Below are 9,672 nucleotides of genomic sequence, written 5' to 3'. Positions count from 1 at the left end.
GTTGTGGTTAAAATTAAGTAAAAATATACATGTAATATAGCAATCACCAATCATTTAATAATCCCTGTCTAAAAGGTTACTGGAGCTGAAATTCTCTCAAGATAACATAAGAGTCAGAGCCAAGAAATAAACACGGGTTTGTGAAACCCCATTTCCTTTCTGTAACACAAAAGATGGAGACCAAAGGAGCTCAAAGGAAAGAACGATAAGATGGATTGAGAAATTCAGGGAAGACTCCAAAACTGAAGAGGTAAGAAGTTAGCTGAGTATTAAAAAAAAAAAAAAATAGATAAGAAGACGCTTGTGTTCTTCCCTTACTTCTTGACACCCAACTTCAGAAATTATATTTAATTGTTCTTTGGTACACAGCTACAAACTTTAGCATGACATCAAGCAACTATGAGAAAAAGCAGAGAACAAAAATTAGGATGGCAAATTTGCGAATCCCTCTGCTAGATCTATTAACACACCAGCCATTTGTTCTCCAAGCTCTGGTCTCTCTGAGACAGGCCTTGCAAAAAAGGTGAGGTGTGGTCACACGTCTCTCTGAGGGCAGACACAGAGACCAGAGCCTCTGGAAACTTGACATCTGTGAAGTCTGAATGAAAGGGCACGTCTTGGAGTGTGCCGGCTCTTGCAACCACCTTCCAAGGTGCCTGAACCACTCCTCTGACTTAATGGACTCCACATGCTGCCGCAGCTATTTATAGCAACATCCCAGCGGTGTGTTTTGTTAAAGCCTCTGGGTCATATTTCTTCGCTTCGTAAGTCTACTTCCTACAATTGGTCCATTAAATTGTGCCTCCCTTTCCTCCTCCTCCACATTCTTGGAAATCCAACCGGCTATACAAACAAAGGTACAGGATTATCAAAATATTTTTAAGCCATTATTTGCCCTCTCTGTTTTTCTTATGCTTCCATAAGTGTGAATTTCTGTAGCAACGTCTTCCTGGAAACTTGGCTCGGACAGGGCAGTCCAACAGAAGGTTAATTCAGCTGAAGGGTCAGAAGAGGAAGATTCCAAGGAGATCGGCAAGGTGAATAGCTAAGTCTGCTCCCGCATACAAGCACACTGGGCCAGGAAAGGGCAGCAGGAAAGCAAAAAAAAAATAATAATAATCTTGAGACAAAATAAAAGTGCAAACAAAAGGGTAGCAGAGACAAAAAAGGCTGCAGTAGCGACTAAATCAAGAAACTAGAAAAGATTTAGCTACAGAAAATGGAGAAACTAGAAACAAAGAGAGTCCAGTCTGATGAAGTAGGAGGGAAACAAGCCAAGTCTGCATGATGTCACACACCATGTCTTACAGTGGTCTTTGTCTTTCCTCTGGTACCAGTCAGAGGAAAACTTTATCAACTATTTGCAAAGGCAAGTATTTTTAGCACCTCTGGAAACACGTTTTCCAAGCATAGGGAATCCTACTTCATCCCATTTTTAAAACACGTTTAGGTAAGTGCAAATGCTTTTTTTTTTTTTTAGGATGTGAAATCTTGTGCTGGTTGTTTATCTTTCTGAGCAATCATAAAATAGTGGGATATTGAATTATGAGAAATTTCAATTGCCTTCAGTATCAACTCAATATTCCATAGGTTGGGATGGGGTAGTTTGTATATCCTATAACACAAAGCATATCAAATGGCAATTAACAGTCACAGTCATGCATTTAATTTGTCTTAAGCATTTTAAATTACTTCTATTCTCATGTTGGCTTTTAGTAGAATTGTTTTCTAAAAACAAATTGTTTCCTGTTCTAGGCCTTGATGTGCTCTGTGCCATCTTTGGCCATGGCAGTCCATTTTTCCCACCAACTTTGCTAATGTCCTGGGAAAAATGAGAAATTGGATTAGGTAGGGTATGAGATATATTCCATTAATTATGAATTAGTGGAACTGACATTGTGTTCACATGGTTCCTAATATACTGATCCACAAACAAAAACTAATATAATCTCAATTTTTAAGAGATCTAGGTACATATTAGGATTACTTTCCTCAATTTCTTTGTGTTAATAGGATATAAAAAATAGGATTTTCCAAAAAAAAAAAAAAGAGAGAGAAATTCTTAGTCCAGTAATCTATAAATTTTTGTTTCGGTTCGATTTTGTTTTATGCCAAGATGAACAACATTTACTATGTTCTAGGCACTAGTGCCTTTTCTCCTTTAACTTCTTTCACAATCGTGATTTAGATATTATCCCATTTTACAGGCAAAAACAATGGGGCTGAGGGAGGGAGAGTAACTTATCCAGAGTCGCACAGCTAGTGGGCGGCTGAGCAGGAGCCACACCCAGGGGACTCCAGGGCCTCAGCATCTAACCCCGTCACGTGTTCCCACACCTGTGGCACAAGGTTTGCATTTCTGGCTGCTTTAAGGATGTGTCTGTCTGTAGTTGCCTGGGCAGCTCTTAATCCTTAGAGCATAAAACTAAGCTAATCCTCTTCCCTAAAGGCCCCGATCACAGTGCTGCCTTCAGAGCCCCCTCCCCTGTGCCAGGGATCCCCTAAGATCCGGTGTCACCCACCACCCCCTGCTCTCCGCGCTGCACAACCGCCACATCTCATCACGCGCGTCTCCATCACGGCTCCTCCTTCCAGCCCCACCTTCCGTCTTCTCTCCGCGCCTTACGCAGGCTCTCCTAAGTCCTCTCCGAGACCACTGCAATAGTCCGATACTATTGGAAAGAAGTCTCTGGATCCAAGGGACACAAACTCACCCAGAAGCAGCCTAGGTCAAACAGAGCGTGGCTGGAAGGACACTGGGAGGAACGGCTGCCGAACAGAAGGCTGATGCGTGGGACCCCTGGGCCTTGGGAGACCAGGAAATGAGGCTCCTCTGCCTCCCCACCTCTTGCCCCTGCCTCTCTGCCTGTCACCTCCACTCTCCCCGTGCAGGTGGCGTTTCCCCACGCGTCAGGACACACCTCCACCTAGGGCTCCCAGCGTGCCAGCCCACTGCGTCTGCAACTGAGAGAGGCACCCTCATTCTCAGATGTTTGGAAAAAGGAATCCCAGAGAAACAGGCCTCTAGATCAATGAGACCGAGCAGCAGAGTCAGGTAAGGACGTGGAAACATGTGCTTAAAACTAAAGGGGGGACAGATCCCAGAACACCCTGCTTCTCCAGCCGCTGTAGATTCGTCTTGCTGCTTCCTCCTGCGCATGCTCAGTGTGGTCTTGCCGCACAACCTGCCCGCAAGGCCATTTTGAATCCCCCGACCCCACCGTAGCGGTCGTTTCCTCCAGGGGTCCACTTTTCCTCATTGATCCTGCATAAGGGATAATGTTTGCAAGTTTCCTGGCAGAAATAAGATCCCTGAGAGGAGACCGTAATTACATGTCTATTCTCAAAAAATACAAAGCAAAATTCTTGCCAGTGACAGATACTCAGTAATTGTTTTCAGAGTAGTTGAGTGTATACATCTAAATGGCTGAGAAAAGTTTCAGTAACCACCCTGGGTGTTAGATTCCTCTCGAACAGCGCAGACTCTCCACAGTGTTGCTGGAATAATGTCCTTTGTTGGAGAAAGGATGCACCAGGACTTTTCTCTTTGCGGGGTTTAGTGATGTCCGAGTATTGCTTTACTAATCCAGACCTGGTGAGGGCATGGCTCAACAGCCCAGCTGACACAGCTGTGGATACCAGAGAGACCCTTTTGGATTCATTCCAGTTATACCTGGGCTCAGATGTCACCTCTGCTTTCACAGCCTTGATGCAAGCTACTTAAAGTCTCTGTTTCCTGTTACTGAGTGGGAGTTAAGAGTACCGTAGCTCCCTTACTGTATTGTCCTTAGCCCTGGAGAGATCATCCCCTGGCCCAGCTTTGAGGCAAGTGACCCATGCAATCTCGCAGAACTGCTGCTCAGAAGGGGATTCTCACACAGGAGGTTTAATGCTCCCCAGTCATGGTCCTGAAATTCTTAATCATTATGTCCTTGAATTTGTGTTTTGTCAGGGAAGTCCAATAGAGCAAGGGCGCATGCCGCAGGAGGCTCACAGCCTGCTCCAGCCATGGTCCTGCCTCCCACCACCTCCCAGGCACAGCTTCTTGGCCACCCACTTACTCACCATCTGGTGCCTGGGCTCCACCTGGTGACTTCCCTCTCCCCTCGCCAATGGGGGCCCACATGCTAGCACAGGGAGGATCACCACGCCCTGCTTTGGCCTGTGCGTGCCAAAGCAGGGCGTGGTGACACCTTCCTGTGGCTAGCAAAGGCAGCATGTGTTTGTTGGACAACTCAGCAGGGGCAGACCTCTCACCTGCCCCATCCAGTTACTTAATGGGTTCCGGCACGGGGGTCACCAGTCCACCGTGGGTTGGAGAAGGGGAGATGCCTGGTTCAACTTCCTTGCACAGCCCGGACCTGGCACAGCAGACAGTGGAACACACACACACACACACACACACACAGGAACTTATGAGGTCTGTACTCACTCCACAACCATCCCCATCCCCAAAGGAGTGCAACATTAAACAACAAATAAAAGCCACATTAACAGGTAGAGAAAAACCAAAGAGGAAAAGAAAAAGCTTTCTATTTTAGTATCTTTCACTGCACTTTCATCCTTCTTTTTGAACAAAGCTTCACACTTTTATTTTGCAGTGAGCCCTGCAAATTACATAGTCAAGCCTTTAAGTCACCTGGCACTGTGCCAAGTACCTAAAAAGTGCTCAGCATTTGATAAATATCTTGTTATTATTAATAAATGTCCACACAAAGGCTGACAGTTTCACATGATGAGTTTGCAAAATTATTTGACATCTATAATCTCATTTGAGCTTCTGAACCAGGTAAGATATGGGTATTTTGTCCATTTATGTAAATGAGAAAATTCAAAGTCAGAAGGCCTAAACTCATGTCACCAATTAGTGGCAATGCAGGGCCTGGAACCAGGGTGTACTGACTTGCAGCCTGTGTTTTCTCCGGGCACCTGCCCGTCAGTGACCCCTGGGGCAGCTGAGCAGCCCTGTTCTCACTTCCCTGGAGGAAGGAGGAACCAACAACATTGAGCCATCCTGGAAACTTTGCCGGGTGCCATGGCGCAGTGAGCATTTGCCCCAGCCACTGCAAGAAGGAGTCCCACCCTTGCCCTGCATTTATTTTCTTTCCCAAACCTCACAAGACCATAAAACTCAAAGATGATTCCTAAGCAGCCAGCCATCCAACTCTCTGCACACCCAGCCCCAGGCTGCGGACGGCAACACCACAAGACTTGTTTCTTTGCTCCTGTTGACTTAGGTCTGTTTACCTGGCTCCGTAGTTCCAATTTCCTTGCCTCGGAACTTGTGCAGCCCTCAGATTTATGCTCTAGGCAGACTGGGGATTTATGGCGTGTTCATCACCCATCCCACCCCAGGACACGGCACCTCTCCCTGCAGCTGTCAAAACCACCCACTCGTACCCAGCAGGGTGTCACGCAGTTCACTGAGGGAAACTCCTCAGAAACAGTGCTCAGTTCTAGCCAAAAAAGGTTTTGCCCAATTGCTCAAGCCCTGGTGATAAAAATGCCAAATATAATGTGGAGTGAAAAACAGAGGTCAGACTAGCCCAGAGGGCAGGGTGGGGCAGGAATCATAGGCTGGGATTAGGGGACAGAGGAGGTTTGGCAGGATCTATGCTCCTGAATTTGCCCTGATGTGCCCTGGCCTCAGAGATTCTTAGAGTAGATGGAGTTACACTCCTTGGGGACCATCTTTAAAGCCGACAAGCTCTTGGGATTGGACTAAATCCAGAAGCTGGCTTCCCTGAGTCTTGGGAGAATGCTTTTTTAAATGACTTCAGCTTTCATTTTGGGAATGTTAAATGAAAGATGAGTGTGGAGTCAGTGCCTAGAATGTGACTGGGGCAGTCATTTATCTACATGGGTCATTGAGCCAGAAAACATATAGGTTAATAATCGCTACCTATATTGGATATGAGCCATTTGCCTTCCATTGGGCCTCACATTCATTATTTCTAATCCTCACAGTATCTCTGGGTCACATGTATTATTGAGCCCCTTTTAAAGATGAGAAAATTGCGATTTGAGAGTTAGCATAACTTGCCCAAGTTCTTACAATAAGTTGCCATTGCCAGTTGTTGAACCTAAGGACAATATTTCTCCACCAAGCAAGTTCAACTCAGGCCCTTTTCACTGAGCTTCTCGTTGCTCATTATTCTTTCATGGGAAACAATAATAATGGCTGCCACTCCTGACATCAAAGGATTTACCCAGTCTGCTTTGCAGGAAGATGGCCAATCTCTGAGATGGCTGGGGGCTCTGGGTCCCACAGATGCCTCTCCATGGGTGAAGGAAAAATAAGGTAAGCCTCTCTATACTGGAGTAGAATGGATGCAGATGTTGTAAGCTTTCCATTCACCAATTTATTCTGTCACTTATTTTTTCTTCTCTTCACTTCTAGCCATTTTTTTACTTGCATTAGCATCTCTTCTAGCAACATACAAGTTATGGCTAAAAAGAAAGACCAAAATGCTGTACTTCTACAACAATGCCTGCTAGCACTTGGCCAATAAGAAATGAAAATAGAGATCACATCACCACTATCACTAGAAAGAAACTTGGGTTTATTGAAAAAAAATCAGTTTTGAAGTAATCTGGAATTTTATAATCCTGGCTCTTGTTTTTCTTATCAGCTCAGGTGATTGAAAGGTTTTTGATAAGTACATAGACAATCGTTAGGTAGAGCTCTATAGAAGTGACTTTATTAAAAAAAAATTTAAAGCCTCATAATTTGCATGGAAAATAAATTGTTTTGGCTCTCATTTATTTTCTAGTATTCAGTTTCTTCATCTATAAAAGAGAAATTTAATTCAGTAAGTATTTATTAAGAGATGACTACATAAAATATCCTCGGAGGGCACTCTATAAATATTTATTATTTACACAATAAATAAGATATTCCAGAGTATCAAAAGCCAATAGGTAAAGCTGATGTCCACATAAATAATATTAACACTGGCCTGACTATGGTCTGGAAGTAGTAGAAACCTACACAACAAGGTGTTAGGCATCCAGGAATGATAGTGCTTGCCTTCATCACCCCATCACCATGGTCATTAAGATGTAATTGTGATAAACGTGAAAGTGCTCTGTAAAGAATTATAGAACTAAGGGCTTTTAAAAAATCATTGTTCTTCTTACTAAGCATAGTGGCTAACAGTGTGGTCTCTGTAATCAACCTGCCTGGGTTAGTCCTCTAGCTCTGCCACTTACAAACTATATAACCTTAGATTTGCTGAACTTCTTTAAGTTTTAGTTTCTTCATCTATAAAAAGGAGATAATAATAGGTTCAACCACATATAAATTTAATAAGTTAATATATGAGCAAAGAGACTTCAGAAAGTTCATGAAAAAATGGAATTAAAAGATAAAAATAAAAAATACAAACCTTATTTCTCAACATAAGCTCCATCAAGTTCAAGACACTTTTGTAAGTGATGATACCAGCCATTTAGTCCATCCCTAAAGAACTGAGTGTCCTGGAAATTTTACAATGTTAATGTAGTCTTTTTTACATTATTTGCTGAAGGAAAATTGGTGCCCTTTAATGATTTTTTAAGATTAGGAAACACAAAGAAGTCAAAGTCTCAAATCAGGACTGTAAGGAGGATCATCTAATGATAGGACACCACCAAAACTCTCATAGAATTTTCCTTTTTTGATGAGAGTAATGAGCAGGAGCATTGTCATAGGGAAGAAGGACTTGCTGGTGAAGATTTTCCAGGCATTTTTCTGCTAAAGCTTCAGCTAACTTTCTCAAGACATTCTCATAATAAGCAGATGTTATTTTTCTTTGGCCCCCCAGAAAGTCAACATGCAAAATGCCGTGAGCATCCAAAAAACTGCTGCCATGACATTTGCTCTTGAATAATCCACTTTTGCTTTGACTGCACCACTTCCACCTCTTGGTAGCCATTGCTTTGATTGTGCTTTGTCTTCAGGATTGTACAGGTAAAGCTGTATTTCACCTTCTGTTAAAATTTTTTGAAGAAATGCTTTAGGATCTTGATTCTTCTACTTGTTTAAAATTTTTTTTGACTGCTCTGCTCTTGTCTGTGGCTGGTCTAAACACAACAGTTTTGGCACCCATTGAGTGGAAAGTTTGCTCAACTTTAATTTTTCAGTCAGAATTGTTTAAACTGAACCAGTTGGATGCCTCTGGTGTTTGCTATTGTTTCTGCTGTGAACCATTGGTCCTTTCCAATTAGGGAACAAACAAGATGAATTTTTTCCTAGTAAATTGATGAGGATGGTCTGCTGCTATGGGCTTCATCTTCAACATTGTCTTATCTCTTCTTAAAATGAGTTATCCATCTGGAAACTGCTGATTTCTTTGGGGGCATTCTCCCCATAAACTTTTCTTAAAGCATTAATGATCTCACCATTCTTCCACTCAATAGTCATCATAAGTTTGATGTTTGTTCTGGCTTCACTTTTAGCATAATTCATGTTGCTCTGACATGGGCTCTTTTCAAACTGATGCCTTATCCTTTTTAGTGTCTCAAACTAGATCCTGTTCAGACATGTTATGACAAGTTAATACTAGTTTATTTTGGTGCAAAAAAAGTTTGAAATTCACATATGGTTTTTTCATAATATGCATTTTCCATGAACATTGTGAAGTCCTCTATTAAAGGAATTGCACATTGCTCAGCCCAATACAAGACCATGAAAATGTTACTAATATTAATATTAGTAGTTCATGTTCACCAGCTTCACCGGCTAAGAGGCAATGCAAAGCCTTTTGTAAGAATTTATCCAAAATATTTAAAGTCAGTCTATCCAAGTGAATAATTTCTCAATTGACATTCTTTGAGCAGCTATCCTATTTATTTAGGATATTCACATATTCATTATGTAATGATGGGATTTGCACCAGGCAAGTTGTACCTACTCAATTGGAACATATAGCCTAAAATATATATATTATATATACATATAATATATATATTATATATATATATATATATATATATATATATATATACTATAGTCCTTTCAGAATTGAGTGAAAAAAAATCCTTTGAAGAACAAAGTGAATTGGAATTGCATAATTCTTCCAATTCAGTCAATATGGAAAATGAACAATTCAGGAACAAAATGATTTATTTGTATAAATCATTGGCTTGTTCTCTATGTTGCCAGTATCTTTGAAGTGGCTTTGGATAGCCAATGTTTGCCATGTTTGTCTTTGGTCTTCAATTTCACCGCGTGAATTTTACCATTGTTCAACTTGTCTGTTAGTTAAGTAGACTCGGTTCAAGGGCTCCCTCCTCTGTCCCTCCATGGGAAAGCTTAACCTCTGCCCATGTCTCACAGCATGATGCCCAGCTCTGCCCACAGAACAGGCCCACACCTGTTCAACTGGCATGGAACAGTGGCCAGCAGGCCAGATTTGACCTTCAGAATGAAGCTCCTGGTGGTATGGAGAACACAATTGTCATTTTAGAAAGATACTCTAGAGTGTGGCGAAAAGATTAGAGTGTGGCGAAAAGATTAAAGGAGAAAAGCCTAGATAAGGAAAGATCAGTGAGAAAAGATCTGTGTGAGATGTGACAAGGATCTGCTAAGGATATTGGTAGGAGACAAATTTGAAAGATCCATAACTGATAGATGTTGATTAACCATGGATGTGGGTTAGTGGGGAATAAAGGCTTATATATAACAGGCTC

General features: G+C 42.1%; 1 long non-coding RNA gene across 2 annotated transcripts; it reads left to right on the top strand.

Annotated features, from left to right (window-relative positions):
• The first annotated feature begins 2,957 nt into the window (after nt 1-2,957).
• LOC105872418 (uncharacterized) lies at nt 2,958-6,763 on the top strand. 2 transcript variants are annotated; one of them, XR_002223350.2, is made up of 3 exons: nt 2,958-3,055; nt 6,214-6,301; nt 6,401-6,763. It is a non-coding gene; the product is annotated as an uncharacterized LOC105872418 (long non-coding RNA). The 2 variants fall into 2 exon arrangements; XR_002223351.2 differs by having other exon boundaries at nt 2,967-3,055; nt 6,226-6,301.
• The last annotated feature ends 2,909 nt before the right edge of the window (nt 6,764-9,672 follow it).

Source organism: Microcebus murinus, chromosome 6 (genome assembly GCF_040939455.1).
Source record: "Microcebus murinus isolate Inina chromosome 6, M.murinus_Inina_mat1.0, whole genome shotgun sequence".
NCBI classification, from domain to species: Eukaryota; Metazoa; Chordata; class Mammalia; order Primates; family Cheirogaleidae; genus Microcebus; species Microcebus murinus.
This window is presented reverse-complemented; position numbering and strand designations above follow the sequence as displayed.